Raw genomic sequence first — 20990 nt, forward strand, 5'->3', positions numbered from 1 at the left:
CCCTGTCTTGAGAGGCCATCTGCATTGGCATTGCTAATCGCACTGTGGTGCTGCACTTACATAATATGCTTGTAACTCTAGGTTCCACCTTAGCAACTTGGCATTTTGCTGGCTGGCTCAATGTAGCCATGTTAGGGGATTGTGATCTGTAACTACAGTGAATTTTCTTCCATACAGATAAGGCTGAAGTTTCTGCAGTACCTACGCTATGGCTGGACATTCCTTTTCTATAGGTGCATAGCATTCCTTCCTGGGTTGGAGCCTATGACTGAGATAAACTACTGGGAGCTCTTCACCCTCTGAAGAAATCTGGTTAAGTACAGCCCCCACCCCATGGTTCAAAGCATCCATCTGCACAACAAATTATTTGCTGTAATCTGGACTGGCTAGCACATGGGAACCTCCTAAAGCTTCTTTAAGCTTTTGGAATGCATGCTCACATGATGTGGTCCACACTACCTTATCTGGCCTATTTTCTTTGTCAGGAGACTCCCTATCCCTAGGCGCCATATTTAAACTGGCCCGTTCTGGCTGCTGTGCATCCTCAGCTGTGAGTGTGTATCTCTCCTCTCTTTCCTGCCCTGAATCTTCCCCCTGTGTCTTTGCCTGGGTGGATAACTGGACCTTCTAAGCTGAACTCCCTATTGCCAAAGCAATACTCCCTGCTGCCTCAACTCCCTCTTGAAGAAAAGTGTACCTAGAGACTCTAAACAGAACTCAAGAAACTTTCCTGCCCTGAATCTTCCCCCTGTGTCTTTGCCTGGGTGGATAACTGGACCTTCTAAGCTGAACTCCCTATTGCCAAAGCAATACTCCCTGCTGCCTCAACTCCCTCTTGAAGAAAAGTGTACCTAGAGACTCTAAACAGAACTCAAGAAACTTTCCTGCCCTGAATCTTCCCCTGTGTCTTTGCCTGGGTGGATAACTGGACCTTCTAAGCTGAACTCCCTATTGCCAAAGCAATACTCCCTGCTGCCTCAACTCCCTCTTGAAGAAAAGTGTACCTAGAGACTCTAAACAGAACTCAAGAAACTTTCCTGCCCTGAATCTTCCCCCTGTGTCTTTGCCTGGGTGGATAACTGGACCTTCTAAGCTGAACTCCCTATTGCCAAAGCAATACTCCCTGCTGCCTCAACTCCCTCTTGAAGAAAAGTGTACCTAGAGACTCTAAACAGAACTCAAGAAAGTATGTGCATCTGCTATTCCAGAACTACTGTACTCTGCTAGCTGTAGTAATACATTCCCGGTCAGGAATGCCAGCAGCCTAACCCCTCAACTATTTTTCCTTTGACCTCCTTTCCTCACTTAGCTCTCTGTTCTGTTCCTCTCCCCTCCCTATCTCATCTGCCTAGTATGCCCTGGTGAGCCTTTGCTTGTGCATAGTCCACTACAGGGCACCCCTTTTTCCATTGAATTGAGACCTAATTCTACATCTAAACTCTCCATTGAATTAGTACTTCTCAAAATACAACTTTAAAATACAAATAATAACCTGTTTTAAACTCTGTCTCCTTCTGCTTTACAGCTCACATATCTCTGTCCCTCTCTTTTCACCTAATACCTTAGCCCACTCTCCCAACCTTAGCTAAGCTACCTCACTTACCCTTTACAAACACTGCTCTGCTGATAGTCTCTCATTTCTTTTTCTGCTCTCTGGGCTTATCTACCCTGTAGCTACCCTCTTCCCTGTCCTCTTTATCTCCCTTCTCTCTCCCTCTCATCTTGTATCTATTTCCCTCCTATACTATCTGTGCTCTTCTATTACCACTCGTTCTCCATTGTGTATTTTCCTTTCTCCCTGTCTCTCTCTCTGACTCTCTCCCTCTCTCCTTCTCTATTATATATCCTGCCCTCTTTCACTTTTTCTCTCTTCCTAGCCTTTTCTCCCTCTTCACTCCCTGGTCTGTTCCATTTACAGGAATCTCCCCCCATCTTTTTTCTTCTGCATTCACTAAACTCGTCCTCTCTGTCCCTCCTAGTATCCTACTTCAGCTCCTCCCCTTGTCCCATCCTTCCACAGGAAATGATATAATCACTCCCTATCCCTAGGCGCCATATTTAAACTGGCCCGTTCTGGCTGCTGTGCATCCTCAGCTGTGAGTGTGTATCTCTCCTCTGTAAGTAGAGACTGCGTTTATGTGTGATACTGCATTTGTTATTCTTTTTGTTTTACTTTTACTTAGATTGCCTCTAACTGCATTGAATAACATATTCCTGCTGTGTTAATTTGTTTGCCTTGTCTTGCTGTCGACAGATGGGTCTCCTGCCCTTATCTTTTTAACCTGATCTGCCTTGTCCTGCTGTCGACAAACACATATATTCATTACCATAGTTTAATTTGCTGCTTTTACTGTTTTACTTCAAGATGAAGGTTGTTATGGGTAATTACTGACTTTATTGTTAAGCGACTTTATTTTTGAAGGCTGCTATGTGTAATTACTAACTCTTTGATAGAAATTCACTCCCTGGTATCCGCCTTCTCATTTGCTTGATTTCTTCACCCTCCACTATCACGAAAGCTGAAATGGTTCCCTTATAATTAGCGACTGCTTGTCAGTGTAACGCTAGCCTTATCTTTGTAATATATCCGCCTTCTCATTTGCTTGATTTCTTCACCCTCCACTATCACGAAAGCTGAAATGGTTCCCTTATAATTAGCGACTGCTTGTCAGTGTAACGCTAGCCTTATCTTTGTAATATATTTCGCCAAGGCTGTATGAGAAGTTGTTATTGCTTGAGGACTGCAATGATTTCCTTATAAGCGTAACGCTAGCCTTATTTTTGTATTATATTTCGCCAAGGCTGTAAAGAGAGGTTGTTATCGCTTGAGGGCTGCAATGGTTTCCCTATAATTAGCGACTGCCTTGTCAGTTACAATAGCCTTATTTTTAAATATATGTTACCAAGGCTGTAAAGAGAACTTGTTAATGCTTGAGGCCTGCAATGATTTCCTTATTATTAGCGACTGCCTTGTCAGTGTAACGCTAACCTTATTATTTTTTTTTTAATATATTTCACCAAGGCTGTAAAGAGAGCTTATTAATATCTGATAGCGACTGCCTTCCCAGGTAAGCGCTGTCTTGGTTGGTGCTTATCCTCCTTTTACTTCTAGGCTGTAAAGATAACCTGTATATTCTTGATAGCGACTGCCTTCCCAGGCGTCTGCTATCTTGGTTGGTGCCTAACTTATCTCGATAGCGACTGCCTTCCCTGCATTTGCTTTCGTGGTTGGTGCTTATCCTACCTTATTTTGAATTGCTGTGAGATATATTGCCAAGGGGTTTTTTAGCAACTGCCTTCCCAGGGAAATGCCACCTCTTAACTTAATTAAACATAGCGTTAGCGCCTAAAACATGTGATATCTTTTTGTTTTATCAGCTTAGGCCTCCATATTGTGTTAGGGGTGCATTTAGTATTCAAAGTTCACTATTATGAGAGCTAGTTTAATGCTCTATCTTTAAATGTTAGGACTTAATTAGTAGATTGTGCTACTTCTTATTTTTTTACGACAGCTTTTACAGGCAATGTGCTTTCATCCACGTGTTCTGTAAATTACTGCTGTGAGGCTCAGTGAATCTGAACTAGCCTTGCCCGTATATCTCATTACACTCGAGGTATCCGTAATGCTTATGACACTCTAGTTGTAGCTAAGTATTTTGCTTCTGATGTACTCTGTTGTTTTATTCTTTATTTGTACTGCATTCCAAATATTGTATTTTATGCTACCTATGTGCTCTGACATCTCTGCTGTTACATGTACTCTTCCTTATCCCTCCTGCTAATAACTGTAGATTGTGCAGTGTTATACTCCTACACACCAGCTACCTCCTTACTTTAAGCATTAGCAGAATATAAAGTGTAAATTAGCCTGCTACTAACCAACACTGTTTCTCACTGTCTTTTCCGTCCTCCAGCTTTCCTGCCCTGAATCTTCCCCCTGTGTCTTTGCCTGGGTGGATAACTGGACCTTCTAAGCTGAACTCCCTATTGCCAAAGCAATACTCCCTGCTGCCTCAACTCCCTCTTGAAGAAAAGTGTACCTAGAGACTCTAAACAGAACTCAAGAAAGTATGTGCATCTGCTATTCCAGAACTACTGTACTCTGCTAGCTGTAGTAATACATTCCCGGTCAGGAATGCCAGCAGCCTAACCCCTCAACTATTTTTCCTTTGACCTCCTTTCCTCACTTAGCTCTCTGTTCTGTTCCTCTCCCCTTCCCTATCTCATCTGCCTAGTATGCCCTGGTGAGCCTTTGCTTGTGCATAGTCCACTACAGGGCACCCCTTTTTCCATTGAATTGAGACCTAATTCTACATCTAAACTCTCCATTGAATTAGTACTTCTCAAAATACAACTTTAAAATACAAATAATAACCTGTTTTAAACTCTGTCTCCTTCTGCTTTACAGCTCACATATCTCTGTCCCTCTCTTTTCACCTAATACCTTAGCCCACTCTCCCAACCTTAGCTAAGCTACCTCACTTACCCTTTACAAACGCTGCTCTACTGATAGTCATTCGTTTCTCTTCTGCTCTCTGGGCTTATCTACCCTGTAGCTACCCTCTTCCCTGTCCTCTTTATCTCCCTTCTCTCTCCCTCTCATCTTGTATCTATTTCCCTCCTATACTATCTGTGCTCTTCTATTACCACTCGTTCTCCATTGTGTATTTTCCTTTCTCCCTGTCTCTCTCTCTGACTCTCTCCCTCTCTCCTTCTCTATTATATATCCTGCCCTCTTTCACTTTTTCTTTCTTCCTAGCCTTTTCTCCCTCTTCACTCCCTGGTCTGTTCCATTTACAGGAATCTCCCCCCCTCTTTTTTTCTTCTGCATTCACTAAACTCGTCCTCTCTGTCCCTCCTAGTATCCTACTTCAGCTCCTCCCCTTGTCCCATCCTTCCACAGGAAATGATATAATCACTCCCTATCCCTAGGCGCCATATTTAAACTGGCCCGTTCTGGCTGCTGTGCATCCTCAGCTGTGAGTGTGTATCTCTCCTCTGTAAGTAGAGACTGCGTTTATGTGTGATACTGCATTTGTTATTCTTTTTGTTTTACTTTTACTTAGATTGCCTCTAACTGCATTGAATAACATATTCCTGTTGTGTTAATTTGTTTGCCTTGTCTTGCTGTCGACAGATGGGTCTCCTGCCCTTATCTTTTTAACCTGATCTGCCTTGTCCTGCTGTCGACAAACACATATATTCATTACCATAGTTTGATTTGCTGCTTTTACTGTTTTACTTCAAGATGAAAGTTGTTATGGGTAATTACTGACTTTATTGTTAAGCGACTTTAGTTTTGAAGGCTGCTACGTGTAATTACTAACTCTTTGATAGAGATTCACTCCCTGGTATCCGCCTTCTCATTTGCTTGATTTCTTCACCCTCCACTATCACGAAAGCTGAAATGGTTCCCTTATAATTAGCGACTGCTTGTCAGTGTAACGCTAGCCTTATCTTTGTAATATATCCGCCTTCTCATTTGCTTGATTTCTTCACCCTCCACTATCACGAAAGCTGAAATGGTTCCCTTATAATTAGCGACTGCTTGTCAGTGTAATGCTAGCCTTATCTTTGTAATATATTTCGCCAAGGCTGTATGAGAAGTTGTTATTGCTTGAGGGCTGCAATGATTTCCTTATAAAGCGCTAGCCTTATTTTTGTATTATATTTCGCCAAGGCTGTAAAGAGAGGTTGTTATCGCTTGAGGGCTGCAATGGTTTCCCTATAATTAGTGACTGCCTTGTCAGTTACACTAGCCTTATTTTTAAATATATGTTACCAAGGCTGTAAAGAGAACTTGTTAATGCTTGAGGCCTGCAATGATTTCCTTATTATTAGCGACTGCCTTGTCAGTGTAACGCTAACCTTATTTTTTTTAATATATTTCACCAAGGCTGTAAAGAGAGCTTATTAATATCTGATAGCGACTGCCTTCCCAGGTAAGCGCTGTCTTGGTTGGTGCTTATCCTCCTTTTACTTCTAGGCTGTAAAGATAACCTGTATATTCTTGATAGCGACTGCCTTCCCAGGCGTCTGCTATCTTGGTTGGTGCCTAACTTATCTCGATAGCGACTGCCTTCCCTGCATTTGCTTTCGTGGTTGGTGCTTATCCTACCTTATTTTGAATTGCTGTGAGATATATTGCCAAGGGGTTTTTTAGCAACTGCCTTCCCAGGGAAATGCCACCTCTTAACTTAATTAAACATAGCGTTAGCGCCTAAAACATGTGATATCTTTTTGTTTTATCAGCTTAGGCCTCCATATTGTGTTAGGGGTGCATTTAGTATTCAAAGTTCACTATTATGAGAGCTAGTTTAATGCTCTATCTTTAAATGTTAGGACTTAATTAGTAGATTGTGCTACTTCTTATTTTTTTTTACGACAGCTTTTACAGGCAATGTGCTTTCATCCACGTGTTCTGTAAATTACTGCTGTGAAGCTCAGTGAATCTGAACTAGCCTTGCCCCGTATATCTCATTACACTCGAGGTATCCGTAATGCTTATGACACTCTAGTTGTAGCTAAGTATTTTGCTTCTGATGTACTCTGTTGTTTTATTCTTTATTTGTACTGCATTCCAAATATTGTATTTTATGCTACCTATGTGCTCTGACATCTCTGCTGTTACATGTACTCTTCCTTATCCCTCCTGCTAATAACTGTAGATTGTGCAGTGTTATACTCCTACACACCAGCTACCTCCTTACTTTAAGCATTAGCAGAATATAAAGTGTAAATTAGCCTGCTACTAACCAACACTGTTTCTCACTGTCTTTTCCGTCCTCCAGCTTTCCTGCCCTGAATCTTCCCCCTGTGTCTTTGCCTGGGTGGATAACTGGACCTTCTAAGCTGAACTCCCTATTGCCAAAGCAATACTCCCTGCTGCCTCAACTCCCTCTTGAAGACAAGTGTACCTAGAGACTCTAAACAGAACTCAAGAAAGTATGTGCATCTGCTATTCCAGAACTACTGTACTCTGCTAGCTGTAGTAATACATTCCCGGTCAGGAATGCCAGCAGCCTAACCCCTCAACTATTTTTCCTTTGACCTCCTTTCCTCACTTAGCTCTCTGCTCTGTTCCTCTCCCCTTCCCTATCTCGTCTGCCTAGTATGCCCTGGTGAGCCTTTGCTTGTGCATAGTCCACTACAGGGCACCCCTTTTTCCATTGAATTGAGACCTAATTCTACATCTAAACTCTCCATTGAATTAGTACTTCTCAAAATACAACTTTAAAATACAAATAATAACCTGTTTTAAACTCTGTCTCCTTCTGCTTTACAGCTCACATATCTCTGTCCCTCTCTTTTCACCTAATACCTTAGCCCACTCTCCCAACCTTAGCTAAGCTACCTCACTTACCCTTTGCAAACACTGCTCTGCTGATAGTCTCTCATTTCTTTTTCTGCTCTCTGGGTCTACCCGCTCCGTTCGCCCTCTTGGGCTCACTCCGCTCCCCTACCCTGCCCCCAATTCCCACCCGCCCCCAGCACATCTACATTTATTCCTCCTAAAGCCACTCCCTCTACCACACTACTCCAATCAATATCTCACTTCCTAAACACACCCTCCTTTTTTCCCGCCAAAAACAAACTTACAGTCAACTCCCCTTCTTTATCTTACATAAATAATCCCATTCTATCCTCACGCACAACCACACCCCCACAATCTAATACAACTCCCCATACACTACTACATAGATAACATCTATTACCTATATAGACATTATCTCTTATCTGCCTTACTTCACTACTTTATACTTTTACTCTATTAAACCCTTTCCCATCATGCTCTCTAAACTCTTCTTCCTCTTCATTTCTCTATTACTACTCTTTACCTTATCCTCCTCCTACCAGCCTTCCCAACCCACACTCTTCATCCACTTCCAACCCCTTCATACAACTAATCCTCACAACTTACCTTTCCCACACTCATACTTCCTCATCTCCCCCCACTTATAACCTCAAACAACCTCCTTCTTTTCGACACAAACTTATCCACTACCACTCTAACTCTATCATCACAACTACTAGCAAAGCCCTCCAATTCACAAAAGAATCCAATCTCATCTCCTTGCTAACTACTCACATAAATTATTCCATACTACATCTGATTAGCACTCTCATATCTGGAGACATCCATCCTAATCCCGGCCCCACCACTACATCCCCCATAAATGAATCCCTACTAATCACTTCCTTAAACTCCCAAAGTGTAGTAAATAAAGTCCCAAACCTACAAGCTTGGCTCACATACAATAAACCTGACATCCTCTCTATTTCTGAAACCTGGCTAAAACCACACATTAAAGACTCTGAAATAGTCCCTCCAAACTACTCCATCTTAAGAAAAGACAGAGCTCACAAAAAAGGTGGAGGAGTAGCCCTTCTATATTCTTCCTCCCTAGTAGTTTCTCCCTACAACAAACCTATCCCTCACTTTAACAACGCCGAACTTCTCCTTACGCTACTGCAAATCAATAACTATAAACACATATGTATAGCTTCCCTTTATATCCCCCCAGGGGATAATATCTCTACACTCGAACTTATCCTTTCCTGGCTATCTAGTAACATTAGTAATGAAACCATAATCCTAGGAGATGTAAACATTAATTGGGCCCTTATCCAGTCTCCTACAAACTCCACTAACATCAACCTCTACAATTTCACACAACTGATCACTTCGATAACTCACCCAGCCAAAAGCCCCTCCATTGGGAGTATATTAGATTGGATTCTAGTCTCCCATCCACACTATTACACCAACAGTGGCACTCTTCCCGACCCACTTGGTGACCACATACCCACCTTTACCCACCGGCTTCCCACTATTCTTCAACGAAACCACAACTATATTACTATCCGTGACCAAAAAAACTTCAACCCAATAACCTTTTCAAACTCACTACAAGCAGTTAATTGGAATTGCCTAAAAACACTACCTCTAGACAATGCAGTCTCTCACTTTAACTCAACATTCTTAAAATTACTTGACTCCCAAGCTCCCTTACGGACAAAGAGAATAAAAACTAAATCAGCCCCATGGCTCTCCAAAAATACTCTTTCTATCATGAGACAAAGAGACAAAGTCTGGGCACGATACCAAAAACATAAGACAACTCCACTCCTTAATGAATACAAAATGCTCCGAAATAAAGAAAAAAAAACTCATCACCTTTGATCGACAAAACTATTTCTCTACTCTCCAAAACCATAACAAAAACAACCCCCAAAAATTCTGGAAAGGGATCTCTACTCTCCTCCACCCCAGCAAACCAGATACTCCTACCCCAGACCCAAATTCTCCAGATCAAGATCTAGCCACCCAATTTAATTCTTTCTTCATTGACTCTATTTCCAAATTAACCTCCTCTTTCTCCACCTCCTCTGCATCATCCAATACCCCCACACCCACCCCCACTGCCTCTACATCTACACCATACTCCCCACCCACTAACTTCACTACCCCCTCTTCTACACAAAATCTATCCTCATCAACACCTCCCCAAAATCCCCCCCCAGAATGCACTCTCTTCTCTTTAAATCCCATACCTACATCTACTATCAAGAAACTCCTTCAGAAATTGAAACCATGTACCAATGCTCCTGACAATATCCCTTCTTACTTTCTTAGTATAGCTGCTGAAAGTCTTACCTACCCTATTAGCATCTTAATTAACTGTTCCCTACAAGAATGCATAGTTCCCCAAATCTGGAAACAAGCCTTTATTATACCACTACACAAAGGTGGTAACAATAATAATGTCACTAATTTCCGTCCCATAGCCATCCTGTCCCCCATTTCTAAAATCCTTGAAAAATGTGTGCAACTTCAACTCCTTCCCCACCTCCTAGACAATAATCTTATAACTCCCACACAGCACGGTTTTAGACCTAATCATAGCACCATGACTGCCCTTCTCTCCTTCCTTGAAATCGTTAATAAAGCCCGCGACTCTGGACTAATTGTTTCCACCTTACTCCTTGATCTGTCCAAAGCCTTCGATACTATCTCACACAACCTGCTCTTAACTAAACTCTCCAAACTCTATCTATCCTCCTCCTCTTTGAACTGGTTCTCTAGTTATCTATCTAACAGAATTCAAGCTGTAAAATGGAAAAAAGCCACTTCCTCCTTCCTTAGTACCCCTACCGGAGTCCCACAAGGCTCCATACTGGGTCCCCTTCTTTTCAATATCTTTATCAACGACTTCCACAAATCAATCCCTTTCTCTAGCATCATCCAATATGCAGATGATTCTACTATCATCTGCTCTGCCTCTTCTATCACTTCACTACAAAAACTTACTCAAGATGCCTTCTCCTCCACAGAGCAATGGATGCTAAGCAATCATCTAGCTCTAAACGCTACCAAGACCAAACTAATGTTATTTACTCCCTCCAAAGTTACTCCTCCCGACATAAATTCATTCTTAATTACTAGTCAAAGCAACACACCTCTCGAAACAGTGTCAGAGACCAAACTACTTGGGGTCCAAATCGACAACCAACTTAAATTTAACTCCCACCTACAGGCGAACATCAAAAAGCATCAAAAACTTGGCATGCTTTATAGACAGAATACCTACCTCACATCCGCCACTAAAATCACTCTCTCTACTTCCTTCCTTATCCCCTCCCTTCTCTATGGGGCCCCACTACTTACTAATCTCCAGTCCTCGCTAATAAAACAGCTTACCTCCTGCTATAACAAAATTGCAAAGTTAAGCCACCAGCCATAAGTCTTCCACTCACCACTGTCTCTCCCTCCATAAACTAAAATGGCTAGAACTTCCCAAACAACTAACTTACACTCAACTAACTCTAGCCCATAAGCTTATTCTAAACCCTTCCCTCTGTCCCTCCCTTTCCTCTGCCTTTAAAATGCACCTACCTAACCGAGTTCTAAGGTCTAATAATCAAAATCTACTAGAAGTGCATAAACCTACTCATCCCCCAGGCAAAAAACTTCTTTCGTTCAGCCTCGCTCGCCTCTGGAACTCCTTACCACCAAACATCCGCACCACCTCTAACCATTCTACCTTTAAGAAGTCTCTTTTCCTACACCTAGCATCACAGTGGGAATGCTCTTGCTCCCACCCCACATAACTAACTCTACTTAATGTACTTTAATATCACATCCTTCTTTTAGCTACTATACTTGTTCTCTAATTTGTATTACTTTTTTGCATTGTTCTATTGCTAACATATTTTTTCTCTCAATGTATTAATTGTTATGACTGCTATTATATATCTGAATAGTTTCACATTATTCTGACTACATTGTAATAATAACGTTCTGTCCCTAGACTGTCTCTGTCGAATATTATATGTATTTTTGTTTTTTTTTCTGGAGCTTTTCTCCCCAGGACTCCATTGAAAACGGGTTCTTTAAGGCCCAATGGACTATCCTGGTAAACCAACTGCAATAAATAAATAAAATAAAATAAATAAAGGTCTGTGAGGGGAGAAGCTATGGTATTATACCTGGGGACGAAGTTTCTTTAGTTCCCTGCTGTCCCTAAAAATGCCCTCACCTGCTTTTTGGTAAAAAGTGCAGGGCATGCCTGAATGGCTTCCACTTTGGCCAGTTCTGGCCTGATCTTACCACTCCCCTCTCCATGTCCCAGATAGGAGACCTCTGCCAACCCACCTGACATTTGCTGGGCTTAATAGTCAACCCTGCCCTCTGTAGTCTGCCTATCACCTCCCTGACATGCTGAAGGTGCTCTTGCCAGGAATGGCTGTAGATGGAAAAATCATCTAGTTAAGCAAGGGCAAACCCTTCTGCTCCTGCTAGGATATGATTACCAGTTGCTGGAAAGTTGCTGGTGCATATTTCATCCCAAAGGGCATTTTTGTAAACTCATACAAGCCAAAAGGGGTCACAAAGGCTGACTTCTCTCTAGCACTGGGAGTCAAGGGCTGGCAGCCCCTGAGTTTTTCACACATGCTACAAAATAATCAAATAGAAAATAGCAGGTAGTCCACGTTGAGTTAAAAATGGAAAATCCTTTACTGAAATACAGAAGCAAGTGATCCTTGTTTAGTATAGTGAAATGCATCAAAAACATTCCTTATTTATATATAATCAGATAGTTTGGAGCAAGGGAGTTTTTACAATGTGTGGTTCTGTTAAGAGCAATAAAAGCATTAATTTTCTATTTTATTAAGTGAACTAGGTGCATAACATAATTCAGGAAGTGAACATCACACCCTCCACGCTGCAAAGTTTCTTCTTGGTTTGTTATTCAAAAATGACTACACAAAAAATGTCAGTTAAAAAGATCTTCAAACTACTCATTAACAGACAGGAACTGGAAATGGATAACATGATATAAAAATGCATAATATAAAATAAGACTGTAATACACAAATTGATCTAATTAATATGTATTTAAACAAAAGAAGGCACAGATAACATGAATGGAAGAAGCCCTAAATGACATTGATAGCAGATTAGCTAAATGAGGAAATAACATTGAAGTTCGAAACAAAATAACTAATTACTTCAAAAAACTAATGATTTGGCAAAAATAATAATAATAATAATAATAATAATAATATCAGACTCTATGGTGTTCTAGAAAAACTAGAAGGAGAGAATATGGTGATTTTTTAAACTTGGATTTTAAATTTTTTAACTTGGATTCCTAAAACATTGGGCAGGATTCACGAAGCCTCCGTGTAAGAGTTATAACTCTTACATGGAGGCTGCAGTTAAACAGAGTGATGTCAGCATGCTCTGCATATTCATGAGAGCATGCTGAATCACACCTAAGTCTAACACGGTCTGTGTAAGACAGTAGGGGGCGTGTCCGTAGGCTGAGCACTGCAAGCGGACACACCCCCAGAAGAGTAAAAGTGCCCAAAGTAAACACCCACGACAGAGTCCATGTAAATGTGAATAAACACAACACAACACATGCCCCCACAGACTATGAACAGAAAATATATAAATGAACATGTGATATATATTTTTTAAATTGTAAAGATGTTTAACAGTGAGTGCGCTCGTTTGCGCGGGCGTGTCTGTAGCGCAGCTACAGTTAGCAGTCAGTGGGAAAGCATATAAGAACTAAATATGCAAAGTAAGCCAAGAAGCAATAGCGTAGCAGTAGAGACGTCAGCTGAAAAGCAGGCATTCATGGTTCGAGCCCCCACAACACCAACTTTTATTTTTAGCAAAATAAGCACGAAACAAGTCCCTGACAAACATGCACATATAAAATCACATTTTATGTAAAATTTAATGAACTAGTCCATTTATTTTGAAGAAATGTGAGGTAACAAAACAAGAAAAAAATGCCAGATGTGCCTATAGCTGAGCTACAGTTTAACAAGGTGAGTGCATCTGCCCGTAGGTGAGCAGTGGTTTAACAGGTGCAAAATGAGTGCCTGTAGGTGAGCAGTGGTTTCACATGCTGAAACTGTGTGCCCCTAGCTGAGCTGAGTGTACTATGCATGCTGACAGCCAAATGAGGTGTAAGCCAGCGCACCCCGTTTGTGCGAAGCTGCGCACCGTGCCAACAAGCTAACCGATGGGCAACGTTGAGCAAGCTGTAATAAAACTGCCTTTACACAGACACACTCCCTAGCCTGTCTAGACAGTCATAAAATATAAAAAGCAGTGGCCAGGTTCGAACCCAGGATACCATGCACCATAGTCAAGGTACTGAACCACTAAGCTACAACAGATGTACTCAGCAATGCAGTAATAGCAAATATATAGGAATGAATAGAAAGTGGAGCATGACAAAGCAGGTTTTGTGAAGTGGATACAATTCCAAAATGGCCAATCACAGATAAGTGCGGGAAAAACGGCATATATAAGCCCCATAGGCAGGAATACACAGCATAAATGATTGTAGAACTGACTTGAAGCCAGAATGTCAGGTGTAGGTAAGGGTAGTTGCTTTCAAGCACAGAGGTGGGGCATTGAGGAGTCCAGATACATGGTCTGGCTCCTAGTCCACAATCATGAGGCCCAACTCATGCAGGGCCAGGTCCTGTGGGGAGCATATAGGGCTGAGGCATGGGACCGGTTGGCTCATGATCTTACCAGTGCCACAGGGATTCCAAGGACTGGTGAGCAGGTCCGTCACCACCATGCGGACCTGAAGAGATGCAAGCAGGACCAATTGAACCTTTGGATCCAGGAGGCCCGGCAAATGCCCAACGCCCCACTACTGAGTAAGTTACATTTAATTATGTATGTAAGAAATTAAATTAGCTGATATCATGGAGATGTGTATTCCAATATTACTTCATTTATATTACAGCTGCAGGTGTCCGTTCTGTGAACCGCAGAGCCTATTGCGATAGGCTGGTGCGGTTGCACCACCAGGCAGGTCAGTAATCCACTCCCAGTAACTGTAAAGAAATAGAAAAGTATGACAGTTAGCAAAAGAGTGCAGTGTAGTCACTAAGTAATAAAATGTGCAAGTAACAGTGTAAAAGTGTTTGCAAGTATTGCTTGATTACAAAAGTGTGTTGCAGTCTGAAATCCAAACAAAAAAATGAAAATGTCTGAAATAAAGTCTAAAATAAAGATGCCCCACCTATAATATCATAGTGCACAACCTGCAGCAGGCTGAAAAGTACAGCTGCAGAAGATGAGCAACTCACATGTGTGAAATATATCCCTGTTGAAATACTGAAACATGACAGAAGTGAGACTGCTGGAAAGGATTATAATAACTACAGGTAAAACATGTCAATAAAGCCTAGAAGTAAGTACCATCCTGAATAGTAAAATGAAAACAAGTGAGAGGGTGTGAGAAAGACTTATGAATCCACCAATAAAGTAGTAATAACCCCTGTATAAAGTATACTGCAGTCAGTACAGAATGAAATGAATGTGACAAGTAGAACCAAACTGCGAAATGTGTCCAAAGTGTTGCTGCAGCTGGAATGTGTATCCCAAAATCTGGATATGTTGCTCTCAGTCTGCAATATGCAGATAGTATGATTGTCTGAAATATCAAACATCCACAGTTGTCTATAGCTATATAAAGCAAATGTAGCAGTTTGATGTAGCTGAACAAAGCCATATATGAATGTGTATGAATAACAATAAAATGTATTTTGATGTAGCAGTAACAGTCCTATCACCAAACTGAAGTAGTTATCATAAAGGAAACTGTAGTTAGAACAGTAGTGTGTGTATATATCTGTAGCTATTAGAAATGTACAGCATATGTATTGGTATTCGAAGGTGTTAATAATATTTTCTTCACCCTACCCTATAACCACATATAATCCATTCCACGTGAAAAGGGTATGTGCAATCACAATTAACACCCCTGGACATTTGTCCTGATGGGTCATACATATTTGCATGTCCGTTGATGCATCTGCCCTGTTCATACATCCAAACCTGATGGCCTGTTGCCATCAATCAACCCTGCATGTTGTTGGACTGTGTATTGCTGTTCAAATTATGCATGTGTTATGCTTGCTGTTCAATGGTGTGAATATCTGGGTGTTTGGTTAATGGGAATACTAATGCATGCTGTTACAACTAATTGCGAATGGTATTGTATGTTACTAACCCAAACTGTCATGACATAATGCAAAACATAGAACGACAGGGAAGGCGGGTTCCAGTGGACCCACCTCTCCAACCTCAGCTGGCGAGTGCACCTGGCACTAGTGCCCAGTCTGGACCCTCCTCCGGTGGCCCTGTGCCACCTGCGGGTGGAAGCGCTGCAGGGGATGGGGCCCGTCCCCCCTCTGCAAGCGTGGCCGGAGGAGAGCCACCACTCACCCTCCGTAGCGTCTGGACTGTGGTGCGTAGGGAGATCCTTGAGCCACTACGCCAGCTTGAGGCACAGGTGGCACAACTTATGGGCATGCCTGTTGCCCGGCCTACACAGCCCCCAGCACAGCCCCATCCTGGGCAGTGAAGGAACAGTGGCAACTACCCATGGGTGGGGATATCAGTTCCACTGTTGCCATCTGTGGGCTCATGGGCTCTGGATATCCAAACCTCTGTCCCCGTCAATTGTGTAATCCCCCCACACGTGTCATACACCGCCCCTGTATGCATCTTGTTTGTCTTGTCTGTTGACCTACCTAACCTACCTCCCCAGCTATACCGACTTTCTTCACCTGACATGCCACTCTCACCTGAAAAAAAAAAAAAAAGGGCACTTTGTACCCACAAAAAAATTATGCCCCATACATAGCTGCCCATTCCGCACATATGTCTACCAGACATGGAAACTATCAATTACAACTGGCTGCACAACAAGTATTATTGTTGTCCTTACACCTCTCTCAGGGGTGGAAGGTATCAAATGTCACACCAAATTACAAACATATGCACAGCTGTTGCTGATGAAGAAATGGGCAGCTATGGGCCTTACCTACATCCCTCCTGCAAAACCCAAGCTTGTTTCCCTACTGTCTTACCCTCATTGTGACCCCTTTTTCACCACTTTCCTGTCTCCCCATTTTCATTTCTTTCAAAGAAAGTAGCGCAGGTGTGTGCAAGAGTAAGCACGTTTAAGCGGTTGTAAGCGGGTATGCGCATGTGTGCACAGAGCTAAACGCCAGTGCGCATGCGTGAGCTCCACGCAAACCAGCGCTAACCCGGTTTTAACTGCTTAAAAGTGCCTTAGTCATTCTGATTGACAGGTCCTGTAGTCAGTTCAAAAGCAAAATAAAATCCCACTGGCAGTCCTGAACCCAGGACCTTGGAAACAGTAGTCTGCATGAATTACCACTAAGCCATGACTGTTATACAAGAACATTGTGCTAAAATAAATATATCATGTAATAGTAGGAATTAATGTAAAGGGAATATAGGATGTGTAGTACACAAAGCATGTCATTTAGAATTACTGTCAAAACTAGTGGATTTCCATAATAGTAGTGTGTGAACAGAAACAGCCATGCTAGTTGGTAGCTAGTAGGTAATAATGTCACTGTAGCACCTTGCAAGCCACACACATACTTACAGCAAGATAAGCACTGCCCATACCCCACAACCTCTTACAGGAACACATCCGGACCAAGTAATAAAATATGTGGAGCAAAGGCCCAAAACCAAGGACACATTACAAATAATGTTACAACAAACGCAGACAGTTCAGAGACTAACAGGGTCTGCATTTTGTGGGATCTTTGGAAGGGTATGAAGTCTGAAACTTGAATGTTTGTCACTATATTCTGACTTGAGCCCAGAGTGATTTGCCAGAAAAAGCTGTGCATGAGATATTGACCAAAATATGAGGCAGAAATGTGGACAACCTGCAAATATTTGTACACGAGAGGTCTGACACCACCATATTTGAATAGTTAAGAGCATAGACATAGCAACAGTGAATGACTTACAGGGATGCCCCACAGACTCCATGTGAAATGTACAAACAGTAGGCAGAAAGGTGTAACAACACATGCAATGGTAACTATGGAGTCCTGAAAGTATTCACCACTTGCATGGCAGAATAAGTGTAGTAATATATATGCTCATGCTAACCCACAGTCACAACTGCAGCATACCAGACAATTTAATGGGTGTACCCCACTGATATGTACCATTCCATGAGGCAGATAACAGATGAACCTGAGAGTCTCTGTGGCCTGCTCAGCAGCATACTCAAATACCCTAATAGATGTCAAGGCCCACACCATGGCCAGACCACACTGCATGCTGTAACACCCTAGCAGATATAGCAAGCATTCCAAGGTGTGAATGTACACGGAAAATAGGAAAGCTACAGCAGCACACTACAGTCAGGACACCTAGCAGGCATACAAGTAGTGACTGTAAAGGGCAAATATTGAAGCCGTAGCAACAAAGTGCAAGCAAAAGTGAAAGTAAAGCACACACACACACATTAACAGTAGTAGTAGTTGTAGGTGTCAGTGTACATACGCAGTTAGTACAGGAAACTGGAGAAATGAATGGAGGAATGTTAATCTACAACACAGCTGGAAATATGAGAGTGATACCAACCTTTACACTCACAGAACATTGTCCACAGCATACCAGCATGGTCCCTGCCCTTAAAATCTGAAAGGGCTACACCTATCTCACATACCTTTTTATACCACTGTTCTGAAATCATAGTGAGAACTGCAATCAGTACACAACTGGCTGCATGCAATTAGCAAATGCTGGCTAACAACTGGTGCAGAGGCCATCACATGGACATATGCAGATACCTACAAAAGTATGCTGTACTCCCAGTCCACACATGCAATACTTTCATTGCACCCTGAGGAGGATGTGAGAGACAGACAGACAGAGAGAGAGAGAGAGAGACAGAGACAGAGACAGAGACAGAGACAGAGAAAACTGAAATTAAGCAGACACAAACAAAACTGTTCAGCAACAGCCACCTGAAAGCTGATTACTGGCAAGTGGAGCAGCAGGACAGAAAACCAGATGGCAACACAAGCAGCTGTAACAAACACAGGTAATGTAAAGTAATACTATAAAGGTCTACATACTGTGAACCCTCCATATGTGTCATTGGTCTGTATCCATATGTATATGAAGATGTGTAAAGGGCAGGGGACATACAGCAACTATCAGTGAAGGCTGTACATACATTTGTATGTGAGAGCATCTATGTGCACATATTAATGTAGGTTGACTGTAGGTTGTAGTGCAATGTACAAAGTAGGTTTCACAGTTATGTATGTTTAGCAGTACGTTAGTGTGTGTATACAGTATGGTAGACAAACATGTTGATATACCTGTCTATCATATGGATACGTATGTATGTCAAAATATGTATGTATGTATATATATATATATATATATATATATATATATATAATATGCATATACATACATAGAGAGAGATGTAGGACTACATAGACAGATGTAGATAGATAGAATATGTACAAACATATATATATGTAATGCACACATACAGATATAGATATATGTAGATACATATACATAGACAGACTGATCTGACTATCTACAGGTATGACTGTATATGACGACCTCAACAACCCCTGTCCCACCCCCTCTGTCACTCTCACTCCCTCTGTGCCCCCCTCTCCATATCTATAGCAATATATGTACATCAATATATATATATATATATATGTATATATATATACAGACATATATATATATATATATATATATATATATATATATATATATATATATACATATAGATATATCTATATACATATATATATATATATATATAGAGAGAGAGAGGGAGATGTATATATATTCTAAGTGAGGCACATGTGTACAGATGTATTGCAACAGGTGCCTGGTGACAAAGGCATGGAGTGAACACCAGTGTCAAAACTGGAGTACCATACCCCATTTCAAATCACCTACACCAGTAACCACCAGATATGTGATTGGCTGCCCACCACTGCATTTGTCAGGGGTGAACAGGGTCATAAATGTGTACAATAGTGCCCCCAATGATATTCACAGTGGCACACTATTCCTGGAATACCTGCACATGGTATGTGTCAGCAGACATGGTGTGTCAGCTATGGACATGTAGGTCGGTGTACCCCTCCACGCCACATAATGGATGCCATGGTATGGACCTCACATGACAGCTACAGATATGGAGAAGGGCACAGTGACATGTACAACACTGTGACAATGCACTCAAGCACATTACCAATGCACAGTGACTGACAACACCACAGAGTACACACATACTACCCACATAGAGGTTACCACTCCCGGATTTACATACGTAAGTCAAACCCATGACAGATGTCCAACAACCATAGTAACACCTCACACCATCCACAACCTAAATGACTGCTGCATGTCATCCATGCCACTGCAATAGAGAGCACATGTGTAGGTAAACGTTCCTACCCACAGATAAGACATACCCTGCAATAAACCACACAGTGTTAAGAAGCAAGACTCCCCATGAGTACATGTCATACATACCCCTGCTGAATGTTAGTCAGATAGGTAATATGCCATATGAGTCACCCTGTGTAACTGTGTGACAGCAGCAGGTACCATCACACCACATGTGTTACAATGGTCAGGGTAGCAGAACAGTATGCTGCTGTAGTCCCAGGGGCAATAGCATATTGTATAGTATTGTATTGTAATGTAATGTATTGTGTTGTATTGTATTGGTATGTTGAGGTGCCTCCTTCATGGAGTGGAACCACTGCTGCTGTGCGCCAGTGTACAGGTACATATCCTGTAGTCAGGCTAGTGTTACATAGCACTTCTATATGTGTGTTTAGCTCCTGTCAGAGTTTATGTAGCATGCAACTGGGGATACCATCAGGTCCCAGTCATGTTGTGTATTCTGCTTTCATGAGGGCGGCTGTCACCTGGACATCTGTGATGACAGGGAGGTTACAGTCAGCTGGGATAACTATGTCTTATTTTGGGGGAGAGGGCGGGGTGACACCTGCACTGAAGCTGTCTGCCACAATGTTGTCAATATCTGTGGTTTCAGTGAAATATTTATTGTTCTGTACTAACTATGGGCATAGAGGATGGATTCTGACCAGGTTGCTAACATAACTGAAGAAGGCCTTCTGATTATCTGTAGTGTCCCTCTTGATTTCCCTCTCAAAGTTGCCCATGGATGTTTGTATGATGGAAAATAGATCCTTACTAGTGCTGCTCAGACATGCCTTCCCTTTATGGAATTATGCTCTGTCTTGCAGTAGCTTCCATCTTTTGTAATACAATCTGTCTATGGCTGAGGCCCACCAGACAGGATGCTGTCCCTTTGTGGAGTGTGTCTTGGTCATATATGGGATTGCATGATCCATGCATTCTCGAAGATGTCTGTAGAAAGCATTTGTGTAGGGGTCAGCATTGTGGGTTGTATCTACCACTGGCCCAGTGGGCTGAAAGGATACCATGTCACTGTTACAAAGTGTAAAGTTTGCATCTGCAATGTTATTCACTATAGTCGTTTGTGCTGGTGGTGGAGGTGGGATATGTATATCCAGGGCAATTAGTGTGTGGTCAGCTCACAGTAGTTGATGTAGGCCATACAGTA

At 41.9% G+C, this 20990-nt stretch overlaps 2 long non-coding RNA genes across 2 annotated transcripts in view; one reads left to right on the forward strand and one right to left on the reverse strand.

The window, feature by feature from the left end:
- The window catches only part of LOC122800881, a 1528016-nt gene that overhangs the window by 778218 nt on the left and 728808 nt on the right, over positions 1 to 20990 (reverse strand). The window lies entirely within an intron of this gene.
- LOC122800883 lies at positions 910 to 6897 on the forward strand. The gene is made up of 3 exons (XR_006364656.1): positions 910 to 1186; positions 3915 to 4068; positions 6792 to 6897. It is a non-coding gene; the product is annotated as an uncharacterized LOC122800883 (long non-coding RNA).

The sequence above is a fragment of the Protopterus annectens genome, chromosome 4.part1 (assembly GCF_019279795.1).
Source record: "Protopterus annectens isolate FY-2018-M chromosome 4.part1, PAN1.0, whole genome shotgun sequence".
Classification (NCBI taxonomy): Eukaryota; Metazoa; Chordata; order Ceratodontiformes; family Protopteridae; genus Protopterus; species Protopterus annectens.